Source organism: Astatotilapia calliptera, chromosome 12 (assembly GCF_900246225.1).
Source record: "Astatotilapia calliptera chromosome 12, fAstCal1.2, whole genome shotgun sequence".
Classification (NCBI taxonomy): domain Eukaryota; kingdom Metazoa; phylum Chordata; class Actinopteri; order Cichliformes; family Cichlidae; genus Astatotilapia; species Astatotilapia calliptera.
In genome coordinates this window covers 18,240,270-18,262,540 of record NC_039313.1, presented here as the reverse complement: position 1 = coordinate 18,262,540, position 22,271 = coordinate 18,240,270, and the positions used below count along the sequence as shown (strand labels likewise).

At 40.9% G+C, this 22,271-nt stretch overlaps 1 protein-coding gene across 1 annotated transcript in view; it reads right to left on the bottom strand.

The window, feature by feature from the left end:
* wscd2 (WSC domain containing 2) overlaps positions 1–11,146 on the bottom strand; it is a 42,859-nt gene extending 31,713 nt beyond the window's left edge. Inside the window, exon 1 of the mRNA XM_026186967.1 lies at positions 10,509–11,146. The gene's annotated coding sequence lies outside the window, so the exon portion shown is untranslated. The remainder of the gene's footprint in view (positions 1–10,508) is intronic.
* Between the last annotated feature and the right edge of the window lie 11,125 nt (positions 11,147–22,271).

Here is a 22,271-nt window from a genome sequence, read left to right as displayed (position 1 = left end):
CGTTACTTATTTATCAAAATAAAATGTTGTGTTAGTGTTAGCACTGCACTCGTCCATGATGCACATAATCCACCGTCTTTGCCAAGACAGTTGATCAAACACAATTCGGTTTTCTGCTATTCCCTCTTGCTGAGTGAAACGGCAGTGCTAGAGCTCATCTCTGATTTAAAGACCACTTAATGTAGAAACAACAAAGGGGACTTACTTAGAATCGGCTTAGCAGTTTAGTTGTATCTCGCAAAAAAAGACCTCTACATAAGTCATTGGGAGGAGGTCAGAAAGAGTGGAGGGTGTATAAAATGCGGGGTTTCAGAAGAGATGAGAGCTCTGGATCCTCAGTCCCACATGTTTTTGGCAGCAATTAGTTATAGCATATAAATGGACTACCAAAAGCAGAGCTGGAAGAACAGTGACTATTGGATTTGCATTCACCAAGCGGACAGAATAAAACAACTGCCAACGCAAGCTTGTGGTTATCTAAGCTCGTGTGCATCTAAGCATATGCTCGCCATCGTGTTTTCCGTGCCGGCTTGGGTTGGCCAGGAGATGTTTTTACATGTTATTGCCCACGAGTGACCACAAAAAAATGAAAGAGATTTGACAGATGAGGAAAAAAAGCTGAATTATCCCTTTACAAGTGCAAATATGCATAATTCTATTTTTTTTTTTTTAGCAGAATCACTACTGCAGATCAGAGGTTTGACCGCTTTTCGTGCTAAAAACACCAAAAGGAAGCATCTTTCATTTGTAATGATCCGAACTGCATCCTCTCGTACTCATGGAGTACGGCTTAACTTATTCCCTGAGGAAGATGTTGACACAACTGTCCTTGTGTATCACACAGCTCCTTCTGGACCGCTAGGCAGAGTAAGAACAGAAAAACAGTCGAGTGCTTGGTGGTGCAGCAGGAGGGGAGACAGACCCTCCACTGTATGACACGCATTCAAGCTCCCATGTCAACGAGCAGCCACTCTGCTGAAGTGTCTTTAAGCAAAGAGCTGGATCCTCCAGCACTGTTGTTCTGCAGCTCTTCACTCTCACCTCCCACAGCAAGGGGAAAATGAAAGGAACACTGTTGTTATTGTTACGCAAATACAATGAACAATAGAGCAGACAGGAAATACTCGTTAAACGAAACAATCATTAACGTGGGTTTCAAACGCTCTGAAGACACTTTTGTTTTTACGCCATAGGTATTAACAAAATCTCACTTCCTGTATTCTGAAGTCTTTTCTGGTTCCTGTGAGGAATCACAGTGGTCTAAACCCTACGCAGCTGAAACTGTTGTCACCTAAAGAAATCATTTCAAATTTATTGATTAGATTTTTTTTTTTAAATAAATTAAGACTTTGACGTTTGAGTACTACATATGTCTGGAACACTCCCAACATGATTAAAGAGGTTACTCAGCAAGCTGTATGGACTATAAAAGGTGATCCTGTCCATGGCACCACATGCTGGGATGACTTCAGCAGATATAAAATCTTGAAACTACAAGCTGCTGTCTCAGCATGAAGCTCAACAAACAACAGGATTCTGTAAAAGACTCGGGTATGTGGTATTTTTCCACTTCATTCTGTCACTTTATGTGCTTTTTAGATTTAAAGAAAATTCTCATTCTCTTCGGCGCGAGCAAAAACTACACCAGCATGTCTGTTGCCTAACATTTCAATGCATGTAAAACGTCCCTCATTCCTATTTCTCCAAGTATCATTACACAAATTATATATGATGAATGTGATATTATTGCATTGTTATTTGCTACATTTCACCCTTCCATCTGATTAATGTAGAAGCTAATCTGCAGTGTCTGCAGAAATACATTATATTGCATTTGTTAATAATATACTTTATCTATGACATCTGAACCTAAATAGGTGCCAGTTAGTAAAGTAAAAAGTGTGACATTTTCTGGGAAATATATGGCAGAGGAGAAGCAAATAAATGCAAAACGTACCTCAAAATCTTTTGTAAGCACTCAGCTGGAGTCCACTACATAAAAGCATACGTTTTCCCAGAAAGCGGATGAAATGATCCGTTTTGCAATTCTAAAAAGTTAAACAGCAAACATCTTGAGCTAAGTTCCTTATGAGATTGCAGTGACAGTTGAGTAGTTATATATGTTGAAATAAACCACGAAAAAAACATCAATGTTTTCAATTTACAGTGTTTGCACAGACCGCCGCCCCAGCAGAGCAGAAGCTTATGCAGCCAAAGCATATGTTTTGAATCATGACTGAAAATTATTTTCTCACTTCACTGGAGAAATGTTCTCCTGCCGCTAGTATTGCAGAAGTCTATATTGCATTTACCACCTACACAAACAACCCACAGCAGAATCTCAAGTAACTGACACCCATACTGGTGGAGTGTCAAAACAGCAACTTATCTGCACTGAACATAACAGCAGCCTCGTACCGACTGACTTTATTTTACTTTACAAAAAAGATAATGAAAGGATAGCATGACAACAGTCTGCTCATCTGTCGTGGAGCGCTGTTGTACACAAGCTGTTTAGCAGTTTTTGATGAGCTGTTCGGTGTGAACAATTACGCAGGGCAGTGGTCTGGATGCATTCATTGGAGGAACATGAAGAGCGTACATATAATAGGATGCTCTGTAAGCACGCCTCGCAAAATGTGTAGTGAACCGCGCGCCTCATCAGCATCGCGCAAATCTCCGTGCAAAAGGTCGAGCAGCACCAGAGGCCTACTGTCAACATATCTTTTCCAATTAGATATGAAGATTGTTAGAGGCCTCGCTGCTTTTACGTTCTATTTTTATTCAAATGATGGTGTTGTTGATAAGTTGCTGATGTTCTGATGTCCTCGCTGTTGGTCCCGTCAGTTCAATATTCCCATGACTGAACACTGATAATAACCACAGCGATAATGTGCATGTCAAATTCACACGTATTTTAAGACTGGGGGGAACTAAGTGGGTTTTGTGTAGGAGTATGTTAAGATATGCACTTCCTTTACTTAAGAACTTTTCATTAGTTTCTTTTTCTTTAATGTAATTTGGCAGAATATCGAACAGAATTTAGGACAAGGACTATCTGCCTTCTCTAAATTCTGCTTTGTTTTGAAAATCAAATCCTTTGAAGAAAAGGAAGAGAAAGAGAAAGCTTAAACTTTGTGTGTGCATGTCTGTGTCTGTGTGTGGTAATGCAGTGTTGTGCCACACTATTGTGATGTGCAACAAAATTACCATAACATAAATTATTTAAATTTTAAGGTGACAACTTGGTAATTATGTGAAGATTTAGGTTGAGGTCAGGTTCACAGGAGTTGAGGTTTATTCGTTTTGCTAAATTGGCAGCAGGGATTTAAGAGTCTGCTGTCTCCCCAACACGCATATTTTTATATTTCCAATTATAAATCTTTGCTTCAGCTAAGAATGTTAATGTAAGTCACAAAACAATGCTTTCACAATAATCTGCTCACGATAATCAAAATACGGTGATTCTTCTACGGTGCATATCTGGTATAAGCCACGAGAAATAACTCCAAGGAACCAAAAATAAATTATGCAGGAATTTGTTTTGCATGCTTGCAAAACTGATTTTTGGCAAGAAAAAGCGTTGTTGATGCTTTGTCCCACTTTGAGTTTTCACATCTTACTTCAGCATTAACCCAAAGAATATATGTAATGCAATAACGGGATTTGTCTTTAGAAAACCATGAAGAAAATAAATAAGTACAAAGTGCAAAATTGAAAACAAACCAAGTCAAAATCAGGTCTCCTGGTTTCTAAATAACAGAAACAGAAACTAACACAATGGAAACCAAACTAAGTAAAGCTGAAAAAGAATCCATCTGACTTAAATCTGCAGATATCTTGGTTTTGCTGCATACTGACAAAATGCCAAACACTGTTTGGCCGGAAAGGAGTGGCCTGGGAAATAAAAAGAAGACCACTTCCTGTGGATACTGTAATTATGAATCTTCACATATCCCTCAAACAAAAATATGGAAAAAAATGTTTATAAAAAACCAAAATATAATGATAAAAGATGTATGTGTTTCAAATAAATAGATTCAAAGTAAGCAAGTTATGCATGATAATACTGGACAAACAGAGGAAAAAATAAAAGGACGCTTGTATGGCACCTTTGGAAGTTTGAGAAATGCTGACGCAGTGGTGCAGGGTTGTATTGTTCTGATAACAAGATGCACTGTGTATTATTGAAAGTGACAGAGCATTTCAGGGCAGTGGTTTCCTATTGCATTGTTATGTAAGTGTTGTTTGAGACTAATAAAAAAGATAGAAGCTGGTATCTCCCATGCACACAGCCCTTCTGCTTCGAGGGTTGAAACAGAAGCAGGTTAATTTAAAATGAGGTTGGTAGGGGCTCGTCAGACCCATCTTCTCCCGCTGTCTCATGAATTTCACTCTGACCAGTATATCTTAGAGATTCTTGTTTTTCCCAATGGCTTATGCTACGGTAGACGTAGAAATGGCTACAGTATCTGGGGATTTCTGACAGCTGCTTGCTTTGGGCTCGCAGAAAGGAGCGTGCCTCAGTGCTGCAGCCTGTATGAATAAAATATGATGTGCACATAGAGTAGTGCTTCACTGTTGCTCTGATGCAACATGGAACAACATCTCTAAAGCAAAGGAAGAGAGAAGAGAGCTGCCTGTGTTTACAACTGAGTATGTGAGATACAGAAACGGAAGTCTATGAAGCAACTGTGTGACGACAGTGAGGTGCTCAGTAATTTTCCCAAGGAAATTCTCACATTTCAAACATGCAGTTGCATTTATTTAAATTCTCCGTTCACCTGGGCCCCAAATACACATTTACTCACTTCCTTCTTCTTCTTGTGGTGCAAAGAGCTTTGGTTTTTATCTCCACCTCCCTAAGGGACTGTGCATTAGAAGAAATAAACCCACTGAAGTCTGCGGACTAAGCTGTGAACACAGCAAAAACAAAACAAACACAAAAAACACAGAGGCGAAGATTTATCATGGAGTACTTTGGATTATGAATTCTTTAAGGTCTGGAATAAACAGAGAGCAATTAGCCCCTCTAAAAGGCCCTGTAGTTAATCCAGGAGAGTGCTGAACATTCGAGCAGTCATTTCCAGGCTGGGTTACTTCTCATGGTTTCTGCATTTACTGCTCTGCATGTGGGAAATGTTGTGGAGATGATATCTCTAAAAGAATAGACGTGATAATGCATTCATACTGTGTTAGGTCAAAAACAAATAAACAAGAGACTGCAGGAACTGATTAGAGCCTGATCTGTAGCATATTTAAGTAGTAATTGTTCAGATGACACAACAGAATTCCCATATGCTGCAAACTACTTAGCATGCAAGCAGAGAAGTCTAAATAAACAGCTGAAAGTTGTGGATAAATAGCTGAAGTGTCACAGTATGAAAGGAGAGCTTCTTGAACAATTCCAGGATGTTTTGTGTGGATTCACGAGGGCAAGTGTTTTCTTAACGAAATAACACAGAATAACTGCATAAAGTAATTTCTTCAAGAGGCCGGGAACCACTAGAGTCGAGAGCCTGACACTGAAAATAATGTGTTTTGAGCCGAGTCTGAGTGCAGCCAGATCGCGTTTAAGTTGCCAGTTGACTGAGGAGAGGGGCTGAACTGGGAGTCGGTGAGGCACCGAGTGAAAACTCGAGCTGAGTCATCCTACCACCCCCGAGCAACCTGGGAAACATCTGCACCATCACCGAGAGAGGGGAGGTGATGAGGGTTGACATGGCGTGGCGATGGGCTCGTGCTTGACCAGGCGTGGTGCAGTCACTGCGTGTGATAGCTCCCAACATCTCATCCAACCTGAGCAGCATTACTGACAGATGGAGAACATTAGCACAGAGGAGGAGTTCATGTGTGCGCGCTCTGCTCACTGCCAGATTCAGAAAAGTAGCCGATAAGGGGATAGACTTAGCCGCTTATCCTGCTTGTTGCTGGAAATTAATGGAACAACATGTAAGGCTGAGTGTAAGAATAATAAGCCCCTACTTTAGGCGTGCCGTGTATAAATAGGCGCAGCTTGGTTACCGATGCACATCTTTCAGATGAAATCCCAGGAGATGCAATTACTGAGCAAACAACTGTGGTAAAAAAAAGTGCAAGTATTTACCCTTTAATGACACACTCCCAACAGGAAATGAGTGAAAGTAGTTTATCCATTTAAAAACCCGAGTATCCTGTTATTTCACGGGCAGATGAGTGGTTTGGGGAGGAACAAAATGATGCACATTTTGATTTGCCCAAGTAGTTCATTTTACAGCAACCTGACAAATTTCTCTAGCAAGTGTGACGGCCCAATTAGGGAGCAGCATGCTGAAAGGAGATCTGAAGCCAGCGCTGACACTGACTGCACAAGTTGACAGACCTGGAGGGGGCTCCACTCCTTCAGATTCTTTATCACACCGGGGCTCCTGCTGCTGTGCTGCAGTATTGTTGGGACAGGGTTTATCAAAATCTTCTGACATCCTCTTTAAAGCAAAAGCATGTCTAATTCTTTACGGTGCAGTCTGGAAGTTGATGGATGTGTTTTTACAGACTGACTAACACTGCTTGGAGTTATGTTCCCAATGCTGAGAGAGCACCACAGGGCTGGAACATGGAAGGAACATCTTCTTTATTGACCTAATAAAACTAATCAAAGAATCCCAGTGTTTTGCTGTCATTAAATTATACTTTGTAGCCAATATCTTTAACGACACTGTAAACAAATTACGTCTTGTTATCGCAACTCCCACATTACTCAGCTTCCTTAATCGGACTATAAATAACTTTTATGTGGAAAAACTCATTTAGGACTATAAAAGGCAGCTTTTTGGTTAAGGTCAAGAACATTACCCAGAGACTTGCACGCAGGCATGCGGTCAGACAGTCTTGGTCTCCGGTTCCTAAAAGCGGAGTTAGTAAACTACATTTTTTCCCCCATTTAAAGCCTCTCCTGTTGCCAGATTGGACTTCTGTTGGGGCAGCAGGTATAAAACACAGAGCCCAGCAGTTTAACACCAACAAAAGGCTTCTTGTGAAGCAGGGATCGAGTTGAAGAAAGAACAAGGAGGTCTGCTACTCAAGGTGAACAATTACAGTAGTGATGTACTAATCCCGCCGACAGGCAGAGTCTCAAGGTCAGCTGTAGACCACAGAAAATGTGTCTTTTAAAGTCACCTTTTTCTCCTTATCGTCTGCTCCTTATCTTTTTCCATTTTACCCAATTTACACTCTATTTACCCTCCCTCTCAAACACCTACAACATCACGCTGTCTGACTAGACGTTAGCAATCAGAGAACTGCGAGGCAGCCTGATGGCACAGAGAACAAACAAGGAGCTCGAGACCCTGACACAACAGTAAATGTTTTCATAGTTCCAGTTCAAGGACAAAGCTTTAGAAGAGAAGAGCATGTTTTCCACATTGGGTGAGTACCAATCTATGTAGCCAACAGAAAAATCTGTTTAATTACAATTATCTGCTGAGAAAATACACCCTGTGTTCAGAAAACTAAAGGACCTGATTGCACGGTTAAGCGCGGGGTGAATGCAATTTGACGGCAGGTGTTGCTTTTGGATTGCACGAGAGGTTGGCGGTCGCATTTCAACTTTGAACTTTAAATTTCCACAATAACTTAAGAGTAACATGCAAAAAAATGAAATATGGTTCGTGTTCCAGAAACCAAAGAAAGGTTTGTATGACACTGAAAGAGCAACTGATATTTAGCTGCGCTCGAATAATTATGCACCGTGCACTTGATTAAGATATAAAAAGTATGCAATAATTACCTACTGAATGTCTTTGCCTCTGTTTAAAAACACACTCGGTCTGCCAGGATGTAAGGAGATCGACGACATGCAAGCACATAACCTTGCACTGTGACTCAGACAGATACAAACAGAGGCCTCATATTAGCCTCGGTTGGATTAAACATGTCCTCAGTAGGGTGCCTGTGTCTGTCTGAGAGAAAAGCCTGAACAGCAGGTCTCTGAGTTCAAAAATATAATTGGCTTTTACATTATATTCACTCACTGCAAACTGACTGCGAGCACTGTGAAAGGTTTTTTCACCTGATCATCAGAACAGAGACAAAACAGATCGACTTGAAGGTGGTAGACTATATCGTCTAGATGTTTCCTTTTTAACATCGAGGTTGCTTGTCTTCTTCTTCCTCAGTTTATTTGAGCCTGATAAGTGCATCTGCAAATTTAATATCTTTGGACAAAATCCCCCACACTTGACTTACAGATTAGTCTTTCGGGGTTTCCCAGCTTTGTCTGATGTCTGCCTCGCAGTATTTCCTCACCACCTGTCTAGGCTGTCATTATCTGGCTACGTCTCACAGAGGAAGTCTGCCGTTGTGAATAATCCTGGTATAAGCTGAAAATCTGGCTGAAATGTGCACACGGCGAGGGTGACCCACTCCTTCGGCCTGTGCAGCCGTAACACAGTTTTAAAGATTATCCTCTTTCTAAAATCAACTCTTTCTTCAAGGAAACTGAAAAAAATCAGTTACTGACAAACATGAAGGGACAGCGCTAGTTGTGTTTGGTATTCACATCCATGCCACTCACTGTGAAACTACTACTGTGTGTTTGAACGTCAGACACTATAAACAGTCGAAAACCAGCCAAGTATTTAATGCTAAGCTATTTTTGTAGACGCTGTAATGAGGATCTTGACATCCTTTCTTGACGGTAATATATCAGGAAGGAGCGCACCATCCAGTCTAGTGGTGCTGCACCACCCTCACGTCACTGTAATGGCTTTCACAACCACGCAAACTGTGATTCCTCTGGCGATCTTCAAAGCTTGCGTCCACTGGATGCGATCCATGGAATAAGCGCTGGAGGAATTCAAAGCCTTCTCCCTCTGCCGCCAGTCACCCAGTCACTACACAAAGGACTTCATATGTAAGCACATTCAGGTTTCTCACAGTTAATCCTGTGTGTGAAAATCATTCACATTCAGCATCAAGTTAAAAAGAAAACATTTTTTCTTTCAGGATTTCATCTTCATGGTCACCAAGAGGATCCTGGAGATACAAAATGCCGTGACTTTGACCCTGATGATTCACTGCATCGGCAGCAGAATCTATTTGACTTCTGTACAAATATGAATTTCAGCCATCAGCATGTTTCCCTGACGTCTGTTCACTTCTGCCTGAGGGAGGACTGAGCTTGTGGGAGAGCACAGCTAATGTTAGCAACAATAAAATCTATGCGATTTTATTTTTAAACGAGCATCAGCAGGTTCCTGCCTGGCACAAATGAAACCACAACAATATTCAAATGCAGCAGAAACGCAGATTTCCAGTGGTTTCCGCTCAAATAAAGTGAAATCGAAAACAGTTAGGTAATATTTTACAGTGATGTTCACACTATTGATCAATTCAGCTTGGACTAGATTCAGGAGCTATGAACTGAGTGCCATAACAAGCGGTCTATCAGGCTCTATGCTTTTTATTTATTGCCATGACAAGTGCTGAAACACCAGCATGACCAATTAGTCCCATTCATCAATTGATTTTTGAGCATTGTGATCCATCTTAACAGCCACTACGCTCTTCTTCTCCCACCTCCACGCTCCACAATGAGCAGTTTCTCAATACAGTGAACACCAAGGTCATCAGAAACAAGAAGGGTTACTGGAGGTCGGTCAATGTGCATAATATTCTGGTAATGCTGAGGATGAATGATTAAATATAAATTACACATTTACACTGTATTATTTTATTGTTTCTTGATGCAAAATCTCACTTGTACACTTTATAAAAGACAGTGGAAATCTTTTCAAGCCGAGGTAAACCTAAAAAATATTCAGTACACTGCAAAACACTTGAGAGAAGCACTTTAAGAGAACCACATAACCTCAGGTACAGAGACAAACATCATTGAAAATACTAAAATGGTTTCCCAAACCAAATTTAAAAAAGGCTATGAATACAGGCCTCTTTTCAGAGTCTCAGTTTGCAGCTCTTCAAAAAAAAAAATAGCAGGTGGGCTTTAATGAAACGCCAGGATCTTCACACAAATGCTGAAGGGGTTCTGACTGTGGCCACCAGACGGGCACCTGGTTAGACTGACGCATTTTTAGCGACCACTGCTCTGAGGAGACAGCAGAATACGTTGCATTAAAAATATAAAACATTCACTTCCGTACTGGGTTAGTCTGCAACTATGTTAAGAGCAGAATAGCTTCGAAAATCTAGTTCAAATGGATATTTTTAGTACCGGCGGTTCAGTATAAGCAAAACATATGGCCAGTCTTTTCAACAAGTGACAGTCAAATTCTGCAAAAACCATTTCTGAGCTGTGGTTTTTGGTCTGAATCACTATTCCAGAGCAGCTGCACTGCGAGAACATCAGGACTTCTGCAACACCAACACTAAGCAAGCAAGCAAGCGCTGCTTTTGCAGGACATATTTCGAGCTGCTGCAGTGAAAAGGGGAAAAAACATATATATGTGTCCTCTGTGTGTGTGTGTGTGTGTGTGTGTGTGTGTGTGTGTGTGTGTGTGTGTAGTCCTTACCTTGAACATGAGTCAGAATAAGGCTCTCAACACAAGCTTTGGTGTTGTTGCAGTTCACAGGACGCAACTCAGCTCAGGATGGTGACCCCTCGGGCTCAGACATGATTCATATCCACGATAACTCGGCCAAAAATGAAGAGCACCATACTCTCAGAAAAGCCCTGTAGCGCTAATGTTAGTTTGTCAATCCCATTAGCCCGTACAGTCTCTCTGTGCTGCTCAATAATCTGCTGTAGTGCAGATGAACCGCTACGCGCTTCCAGCTCTCAGTCCGAGGAGAAAGAGGGAGTAATGTTAATGGCCTCACCAATGGACGAGCCCCTCTGAAACAGTCCGGTCTTCGCCCCGGTGGCTCCAGTCATCTGTTTGGGTCAAACAGCGAACGCATGCGGTGCGTCGACTTGTCGTTTCTGTCGCCCGTCCGATTAGAAGAGGGCTGTTTGACGCGGCGAAGAGGCAGTGCCGCCGCACCGTGTGCCCTGCACTCCCACGCGGACCAACAGCACTGCCTGCTGTACTTAAAGAGACACAGCAGAGCACACAGAGGCGCAGCAGTCCCCGCACTCCTCCCGACGATCAAGCTTTCCGGGCCACACAGGTGACCACTCAGCGCGGCGACGATGCGCTCCCCTGCGGATAAGCTGATAAAAAATGCGATTTTCATTCAGGACGGGGTGCAGTGTTTGCACATGCAAGCGGTCTGCGTGGGTTATATGTTCTGCGATGGATCGACCGTCCAAAAGTTTGGGTATCCTTATTTAGGATTCTCCAAAAGGCAATTATAAGGCCTCGTTTTGTTTTGCTTTGCACATTTTCATAACTTGGAAAAGCAAAGTTTTGGAAAGCAAACACTTTCCAAAGCTTGATAAACTTCCAACATGTTGCCTAGCAGCCTGAGCAGTTTGTTAGACGCTCAAAATGCTCACAAAACACAAACGATTTCAGGTAGATGTTTCCTCAGCTCAAGAAATAGCATGAACCTTTGAGGTTATGTTGAGGTATGAACACCAAGGAATCAGGGTGGCAAGTAAGGCAACTGTGCAGCCACGTCTGCACAATAAGACCTTTATGGAGAAGTTATCCAGGCTAAAAAAAAGTCTTATGCATTTTAAGAAGAAGAACAAATCCTGTTAACTGATGAAGATAAAACTGAATTTTGGCTGTGAGTAGGATGTAGATTTTAATGAAAAGAGCACAGCGTCAGCTGCTAAGCACAAGGAAAGTTGGTCATGTTTTGGAGCCAGCAGCATGGGATAAAAATTGATTCAACTAATGCCAGAAAAATGTAGAAGCAAACGCCACACTATGTGAAAAAAAATAATAATAATGATAAGCTGAATATGAAAACAGGACAGCTTTTAAAACAGGATCATAGTCCTAAGCACACGTCAAAAACTCACAATCGGTTTCTTCTAGAGGAAAAAACTGAAGTTTTTGTCTTGTGTTCAGTTCACCCAACCGACCCAACATTTACTGAAAATCTGTGGTCAAACCTTTGAAGTTCATACAGGAAAGCCTCAAAAAGTCACACAACCAGAAGCCTTTAACTTCAGAGGGGAAGTTAACTTCTGACATGAGAGCTCAAGACTTTTGTTTTCTTGTTTGTTTGTTTTTTGAAACTCTAATAGAATAAAAATAACATAAATTCAGTGCAGTGTATATAACTCCCTGCTGCTCATCAGAGCAACTGGAAGCATGAAAAATAATAATAAAAACAGATATAGCTGGTAATAACATCAGTAACAGTGGTGGTGGTGTGTTTGTGTGTGTGAGTGGGCGGGGGGTTGTCTGCCTGCTTTGCATGCTGATTTTAATCCTTCCTGCATCGGCCTTCACAAACACACATCCAGATGTTCAGCTGTTCCTGCTCCACGTAGGATTTCAAGTCCGATCAGGGTGATCATCCATTCTGCTTAACCACAAATCTCTTTGTGTGTAAACTGCACTCTTCAATCACTTTTATTGTTCTGTCCCTGACAGTCGCTGCTGTTAAATCAATGGCTTAAAGCAAGTGCATTACACAGATCCTTAGGGGTATGAACACAAATATCCACATGCAGAGACCACATGGGGTATAACATAGAAGATATACAGGGATTTTTAAAGTCTCCAGTCTACCTGTTTCTGAAATAAAGACGAGTGTCAAACTGAGGGATTAAGAGTTAAATGAATGACTACTGTGGGTTTGTCTCATCTGTGAGGTTAGTTAAAGACTGTGTAGTCCCTGTGTAGCTCCAACACCTGCTGTTTGGGCGAACCACTTACTGCAATTTTAACGCTAGTCTGTCCTTAAGGGATGGTGTGCTGACACAACAGAGATGACTCTGCATATTTCAGCAGCATCAATTCAGTGGTAGGTTGTTTTCTGTAGCCCTGTCACCTGTAATTACACTCTTCTTCATGATGACTCAGCAATGGACAAGTGTGCAGTGGTGGTATTGCTCACAAAGAATCAAGCAGACAGGATGGGACAGTAGCCAAAAAAACCCGGACTCTGTTATTTCAGGATTGGTGGCTTGATTAATTCAAAGAATTTCTTCTTTTTTATTATTATTATTATTATTTTCAAGGATATACAGACATGCATTGGAGGTCAGGAGTGGGGCATAAATCACGTGGTGCAAGAGATAAAACTCCAGGCCAGCCAACAGCCCTCATACATCATGAGGCAGCAGTCACTGCATTGTAAGTCTGTGTGTGTATGACAACCACTGGTTTATATCCCCCTCAGATTTCAGAAAACTGAAGTAAATAGATGATAATGGGTTCATTGTGTAAATCAACGCTCTCTCATGGGGATACGTTGGCGGGGAACTGAAAGAGGAGACAGAATTTTCCGATTGTAACCGTCTTCTGATGGCTCTCTTTCATGTCGCCATCTGACAAATGGACCAGATAGCACACAGCCCAACAAAAAGCTCAGCCGCTGTGAAACTTTTTTTGATCCCTCCATGATTCACTGAAATATTCAGATAAAAAAAAAAAACATCCCACATATCTCAAGAAAGACCATTCTTTGACAGATCATTTTAATGCATGGGCCCTCATTCAACCTCTTTGTGTTCAACTGTGTCCCACCGAAAATAGTCAGTGTAACATTTTGGACTGTTTGCAAAGCTTCGTATGATGTACTGAAGCTACGCTTTAAGAAGACCCTTACATTGCTGCTTAAAGAATGGAAGAGATTAGCTTTAGGTAAGTTGCCAACATCACATGCAACTGAAAAAAAAACTCATACTGATGTCAAAACGATGTCAGCGTGTGCCGCATCACCCACAGCTTTCAATGACACTTTTGTCAGAGAGCCACTGTGACTGTTTTTAAGGCGTGTTTTGAAGCACTAAGATCCACTTAATTGTCACAAGAGATTAGAAACAACAATACAGCTGGGAATGACAGATTTGCCTCCATCACACTCAATGAATAGTCAACACTGAAACTGCAGCTCATCAACTTTGAAAGCAGCTGACATCATCTAAAGTGCACAGGCAGAAGTACGAAGTACTGAGGAAACTGTTCAGCCTGAAGATTGTTATTTCCATTAGATAGATAGATAGATAGATAGATAGATAGATAGATAGATAGATAGATAGATAGATAGATAGATAGATAGACAGACAGACAGACAGACAGACAGACAGACAGACAGACAGACAGACAGACTTTTCTTAAGTCAAGTGTATGAGGGTAAAAGGGCAGGAAAAAAAAGGGGGGGGAGATGCTACAGGATCATAAAAAAAACTCCAATCAGGCTGAATTAAGGGTGTGCTTATGCAAAAACATGGGACACTAAAGGCTAAAAATGGTGGCAGAGATGAAGCAGGTGGTGACTTGGATGAGTTACTCAACTCTAACTGACCAGGGTGAAGTGTAGATGGGTAGGAGGGGGCTTGCACTAATGAAGTTCTGAAAGGAAGAATAATAGAAAAGCACTGAGATTTAGAGCACATGCGACAGAGGCTGATGAAGGTAGAGAAGGAAATGACTGGGCCAGAGTGATGAGGACAGATTTAAGTTTGAGAGGGTGTGGAAGCGTAAATAATGTAAAGAATAGACTAGCAGCCCAAATACAGGCCGATGGGTCAAGCAGAAATTTCATTTTCAGTGGGAGAAACGTCTCATCGGTCATCCAAGTGACTTCTTCAGTACCAGCTGACTTCAGAGTTCCCCAAAAATATGTTTGCATAATGACCGAAACTGGCACCCCGGACTAACAATGGACTGTGAGTTCAGCTTCCTGATTATGATTATAAGGTTGGGGAATGGTTGGCTACATTTTTCTTTTATGGTTGTGTAGTATTCCTGTTATAGGTTATTGGTTATAGTGTATTCATTTATTCATTGATTTATTGCTGCTGTAATTATGCGATTAAAGTGTTTGACTAATGTTCTCTTATCTGTCTTACTGCTGACTTTTTAAAAATCGAGCCAAAGTTTATTAATCACCTCTGCCCAGCCCTGAGCCTAATGGAGGTTTCTTCTTGTTAAAAGGGAGTTTTTCCTTCCCACTCTTGCCAAAATGCTTGCTCATAGGGGGTTGTCTGATTGTTGAGGTTGTTTCAATTATTGAAGGGTCTTTACCTTACAGTTTAAAGCATCTTCAGGTGAATGGTGTTGAGATTTGGTGCTACTGTATAGAAACAAAATCTTATAGATGGTATTCATATGGCATATGTTGAAAAGACTGCAAATAGATTGACTAAAGCCTGCCATCTTTATAATAATGGATTGGATTTATATAGCGCTTTTCAAGGCACCCAAAGTGCTTTACAATGCCACTATTCATTCACTCTCACATTCACACACTGGTGGAGGCAAGCTACGGTTGTAGCCACAGCTGCCCTTGGGCAGACTGACAGAAGCGAGGCTGCCATATCGTGCCATCGGCCCCTCTGGCCAACACCAGTAGGGTAAAGTGTCTTGCCCAAGGACACAACAACCAAGACAGAGAGTCCAGGGATCGAACCGGCGACCTTCCAGTTACAGATACGCTTCCCAACCCCCTGAGCCACGGTTTCTATATAGATGGCCCCTGTCTTCACCATTTTCTCCTGCAATATTGCTGATTGTGCTTACATCTCAATCGGTTGATAATCGCAGGTCATGTTTATCAATTTTGTATTGTGGTGATTTTTTATCTGCCTCATGGCCACTCGATACACCCAATTCCTGCAGTGAAATCTCCTCAGTGTGATGCATTTTATTTCAGTGTCATTATCTTTCCTAACTGCTGATAAACCTCACAATTTATTTCTGAAGTATTTTTCATTTATCCGACACACAAATAAGACAATCGATAAGTCCAGTGGGTGTGCACTCTGTTTGACCTTTAAACCAATAAACACTTGCCTCCACAGGCAGCTCCTTTGGACGAGCTGCAGTTACATAAGCAGGTTTTACTGACTCACGTTATGAGTAATTTCTTTGTGCGAGGGTTTACTAAGTGTTACATTTTTGTAATTTTTTTACTGCCATTCAAGCGCGCGTGAAGCTCAGGGGCTACATGTGACACGTCGGTCACGTAGTGAATAGAGAAGCTGTTTGTGTCATTATTTTATCCATTTGCACTCTGTTATCAGTGTTGTGACGCTTATACAGTCTTTGTGTTGATAATGACAGTCTGAACACACTGTACTTTGTCGCTTACAGGAAGTTGGGCATCAAGTATCAGTAATAGGCCGTGATTTAGTTTATGCCAAAGTGCTCAATTAACACAAACAAATTCCTAGTGTTTCTGTCTATCTGGGTCAGTTATGCACCGTCCATTCTGTATTCAACCGTAGCCTTCAGCTAAAATATGCAGCACTGTGAAACCTGATTAGGGATCTTTCAGAAAGCGCAGTGGCAGCAGCATGACATACAATGTTGTAGGATAACGAGTGGTGATGAAATCTCCGGAGATAAAGTTAATGTAGTGGACGAGGGTGTAAAAGAAATTAGGTTCTGGCTGCTATGTTCTTCATAAAGGGTGAAAGGAAGGAGCAGGTGGAGCAGGAGTTAGTGAGGTAGCAGCCCTCATCTATAAAACCGAGTGATGACTGCTGGCATTAATAATTCAGCAGTCTTTCTGAAAACTACCAAAAAATAGATCCTGCATTATTTAAAGGGCACACTGAATTGATTATGCGTATCAATTGGTAATGAGGTTATCTTAAGCGTTCAACTTACAGTGGCACCACGGCAATCAAATTCAGCTTTTAATATAGATTTTACACCAACAAAAACGCTCTGCTCGGAGGAGTCAAGCTGTGAAATCAGCCACACGCTGTAATTGCTATTCAGGAGGTGTCTCAATGTCGTTGCTGCAGCGCTGGGTAGTGTTTCCGAAGACCTACATCTTTCCTTCATCATGAAAAAAATCATGATTATTTCATCAAGTTACATTTGATCTTTTTGACTCTGCTGGAGATTGTATCTTATTAGATGCGTCTGACACGATTTGGGATGTTTTGCTCACCGATCCGATTTCTGTGATGCTCGGCTGTCAGCATCACAAGCACAGTGCTGCAGCTTAAACTTAATCACACTCTTGATGAAAACGCACTCTTGTGTATTATGGCTGCAACAACCGTGGCTGGAGACATGTTTTGGGGGGCTGTTATCTGTTCTACTTTTGTGAACACGTTCATGTTAACTTTAAAATGCCTGGAAGGAATTTCTACAAATAATTTGGCACCGATGTTGACTTGGACTCAAGGATAAGCTGATAACTGATCCTTTTTGATGATAGTTGTATTTTCTTTAATTTATACATACTTGTCTGACGATAATCACCTACATTTATTACAAATGTGCTTGTTTTACTAAAGCCTCTAATGACACATTCCTCCATAATAAATAGATTATACAGATGTTAGGAACAGCAACATTTCCATTTAAGCTAATTTCAACAACCTGAATAATACACTTACATTTTTGTTTTAAGAACCAGAGACATCTAGAACATGACTAATACTTGACACATGCTTTCAAGGGGCTTTGTTATGGGCCCTCATATCTGCCAAGCTGTCTGAAAGCTCCACCTCTTCGTTGATGTCTGCACTGAGTCTTGTATTATTAATGACTACAGTGTGCACAATAAAGACAAAGGAGAGTTGCGAATGGCTATGTGTGTATGTGTTTGTGGCTGAAAGTGAAATAGTAAGAGAGATTAGGATGAGAGTGTGTCATGGAGAAAATGCTACTACAGTTTGAGTGAATAGGTAAATGTGTTTGCATATGCATTTAGAAATTTATAACAGACAGGCTCATGTGTACAGTTAGGTCCATAATTTGATGGACATGGACATCAGAAAATACCACAGCTCCGATTCTACTGGCAACCATACTGCCTCTACCATGTTTACAGATAATCTGGTATGCTGGAATTCTCCATATTTCTTTCTTAAAATCATTTTGTTCATCCTGGTTTATCTGTCCAAATATTTTTTTTTCCAGAACTCTGCAGGCTCATGTAGATGTGCTCTGCAAAAGTATAATCTGACCTTCCAACTCCTGAGTGTAACCAGTGATTTGCACCACTTAAACACCATGTATTTACATTCATAAAGCTCTTGATTGTTGACTTTCCCAGTGATGCTCCTGAGTACTCCTTGAGAGTTGTCTTTCTACCTTTTGTGGTCTTTCAGGCCTGTTAGTGTTGCTGAGCTGGTCAATGCATTCATTCTTTTTAAGGATGTACCAGATTGTTGATTTGAACTTTGGTTTTTGGTCTTTCTCTGAGAGGTATTTTTTGATTTATCAGCTTAATGATGGTCTCCGTCAATTGCACCGACCTCATGTTTAAAATTACAGGGAAAAGATGTAAAACAACACTTTGAATCAACCTAATGTCTACTTCATTTGTTATAAAATAATTAAGGGACAGGCCTTGTCTGGCCATGAAACTGCATGTCAGTCAGTTAGCTAATTAACTCTGAGCCTCTGAAAATCAGGAACTGTGTACAAAAATGGCTATAATTACCTGTAATTGCACTTCAATTGCAATATCTGATTTAATATCCACTGTGTTACAAATGCAAAACTACAAAAATTGTGTCTTTGTCCAACAAATTATTGAACTCACTGTAGATAAAACGGCAGAATTTTAAAAATTTCTTTTAGGGATAGCAGATAAAATTATCATGAGATGAACAGAAGCTAGATTATGTTGTACATAAAATAACAAAAATGCCCCATTACATAAACTTCCCTCCTAAGTATTGTCAAAGCCACTTACAGCACAATTACAAAACAGTGTTACAACATTATCCCTGTGTGTGAAAAATAATAAACCTGTAATCTTATTACAGTACTTCATGCGTTCCATCGATGCTTTCACATCCAAAGCAGTTTATTGATTTGAACATATTTGTTCATCCCAGCCGCATGCTGCATTAACCTACTTTTTTCCATTTTTTGTGCTGGTCTAGTGTTTGTATTTTAATGCCATGTGACAAAAACTCATTTCAGTATTTGGACTTCGTGTCTCTTCAGGAAATTGCTAAGTGTCAAATTCTTAAGCCAGACCTGCAATGCCAGCCTTTGAGTGATAATTATAGGCCCTTAAAATCACTCTCACCCACATTACACATATTCAAATTCAAGGCAATACAAACACAAATACACACACGCATACATTCATATCATAGTGAGGACATTCATTGACATTTTGATATTAAACCCTAAACCTAATTGCAACCCTAACACTAAATTCTTTACTGTCGAACAGCTCATTAAGTGAGGCTTGAACTCAAAGACAAACCCGTCTTTATAATGGTAAAAGTAACAACACACACACCAACTTGTACCAGTCAATACGAGATCAATGTGTGTGTGTGTGTGTGTTATTTGTTTGTTTAGAGCGCTTACTCTCCATGCGTATGATAAAAAATACAGATTTCAAAGCAGCTGTCAAGTGGAAGCTCAGTCGTGTCACCACCATCCATTCTGAACGTCCCCAGGAGAGCTGACCCACTTCATGGTGCAATTTGTCTCAGTGACATCCTCCTTCTCTTCTGTCTTTTTCTGCCACTGTCGCCATAAATAAGTGCAGATGACCTCAAAAAGGAAGTAAAGTTAACTTCTGTGTGTGTGTTTTTTTCTACCCATGATGGCACTGTTCTGACAGTAAAATCAATAAGGATCAACAGGAATCCACACCTCTGTCGGCGTGACACAGTTATCCCTGCTTGGCCCCGACTCTGATCTGCTTCAGTTCTTCCAGACACCTGCACAGATTCTGAATGGACCGAGAGCGACCGCAAAAAATGTGCATGAAGGTTAATGCTATAAAGTGGTTTCTCTCCATAGTGGAGATAAGCTTGACACTGATGTTAACATGTTGTTCAACTCCCTAGAAAATGTTGTATTTTGTAAATTTATGAACTCAAAGCACAACTTCAAGCCTGCTAACTAGCCACATGTATGAGTTGGAAACTTAAAGTAGTGGCTGTATGGGGAAAAAAACATTAAGATATGAATAATTTTCCTGTTCTCTCATACCTTGGCTATGTAAAATGGGAGTCTCTTTTACATGTTTACTTACTGGGTGGTTGGCACAGCTCCACCAGCTCCAGTTTTAATGTTGGAGCTGGTGGAGCTGTGATACAGCTGTGATACAGATTTTTCTGTTGAAACTTGCCGTTCTCCTTTTGTTGGGTGACAGAAAAGTGGAAATATTGCACAAAACTCAGCTCTATAGATTTATTTTCTTAACACCCTCGTGGCTGCTTGGGGTGTTCCCCATGGATCAGTGCTTAGACCTTTGCTGCTTTTTACATCAGTGTTGTGGGGATGGTACAAGAATACAAAGCTGAACCATCTGCTGGGGACTGTTTAAATCCCTGCGAGGTGTCGGCATCCACAATGTAGGATAGACTTTACTCAGTTAAAAAAAAAGTTGTGCCCTTGACAGTCATCTGTATCAATCTTTTACAAGTACAGTGGATGCACAGAAGTTACATTTATTAGTGTGTCTGTGAAGGTTCTCAGTCATCCAGGTCATCGTAGTCAAAGGAGCTTGCAAAGAAAAGCGTCTGGACTTCTTTAAGTTGCTTGAAGACGTTTCACCTCGTTACACCACGTTTCACCTCAGGTTTAAATCTGGGACTCCCCACCATTTGACCTTAGAACTGAAGAAGCTTCTCGGATGAGAGGTGAAACGTCTTCAAGCAGCTTAAAGAAGTCCAGACGCTTTTCTTTGCAAGCTCCTTTGATTTATTAGTGTGGTAGATTTGGAGAATATATTTTTGCAATACTTGTAGAAAATTGTATCGTATTTGGGAAAAAAGCGGGGTATGGACTGCAGAACAAGTGAGGCTGAATTATGGAGGTGTTTCACGAAAATCTATTTAAATTGAAAAAAGGCAAAGGCACCACCCCCTCAAGTCAAACAGAGTGCAAATTTAGACAGGCATGCAGAAAAACCACAAACCTCAGGGCCATATTCAGCTCTGTCAGACTTATGAAAAAAGACCTGAATGCCTGTGCAAACTCATTAAGTTAGCATAGAAAAAGTAGTTTATTACTGCATCCAAGGAGATGGGAAAAGGGGAAATAATTGTGTTTCTTGTGGCTATGCACAGAAAATGTTGTGTGTCTTTTGCAAGGCATCTGTTCCAGCCTCGTCTAAAATCCAGTGAGTTTCTTTCCATGAGCAGAAGCACAACTGTTTTTTTCTGCCACGCTCCTGCATGAACAAAGCAATACATCCATTCTATACATGAGTTATTATGTGCATGCATATTCAGAGACACCTGCAAAGATGCAACTCTTTCCCCAGCTCACTCTCAGGACTTTTTGACAGCGTACCTTATTAATGCCCGTCTGTATATTTTATATGCGCTTCAATGCCCCGGCACATTTACCACCCAGTTACTATTTTCTATCATCTCATTAACCTGCTCTCTCCTCTCTGATTCATCCCTCCTGCACAGCTGCAAATGCAACCCAGAGGAGGCGGGCGTATAGCACACTCTCAGCTCAAGCACGTCTCTTCATTTACTTCTTAATTATTAGTTGAGTTGGGAGTTATGAGTAGGCCTCTTTTAGATTTTGAGTTTATTAGTTTCGTTTGCTTATATTAGTTTAGGAGAGCAGTCTGAATCAGACAGTTTCATGGTGTGGGTGGTTTGTGCTCTTCTTTCTCTTTTGCTTTTGCTGGGGCTCCTCTTCCCCTCGGGTCTTCTCCGCATGTCGTATGTTAGGGTCCTTTAAGCCATGGATTTAGGGACCATGCCACTATATCAATAACAGAATTTACTAGCCATATTCCTGTCAAGTAACTTGTACTTGTATCATGTTAATTATGTGGATCTGAAAATTCTAAATAAACTCTAATGTTGACAAAGAGTTTAGATGTGGTATGTCCACAATTTCATTCACGTGGTAAAGTAGTATGGCTACAATGTCAAAGAAAATGTAATCTGTAAAAGAGCCAAACAGTAGTTCACATTTTTGACAAAGGTCAACAACTTATGCTGTGGGCTGCGGCCTTGTTATCAGCAGGAGGTGAGCTGCATTCAGCGACAGACTTTAAGCCTGAAAGAAACCACCCAAAATCTGCACAAAGCCAAGCAACAGTAGCTTCAAAAGCTTTTCTCTGCATATGGATACTCATGCACAGCCAAGATACACTAATGAGCACTATATAGAGTTAAAGTTACATAAACAAATATGCTTTTCCACGCATGGTGGACAAATGATGTCTGCGTTAATTATATACAGAAGTGGTGCTAAATGTTTGAATAGGCTGAGCATTCAAGCAACCAGCAGTTCCTGATG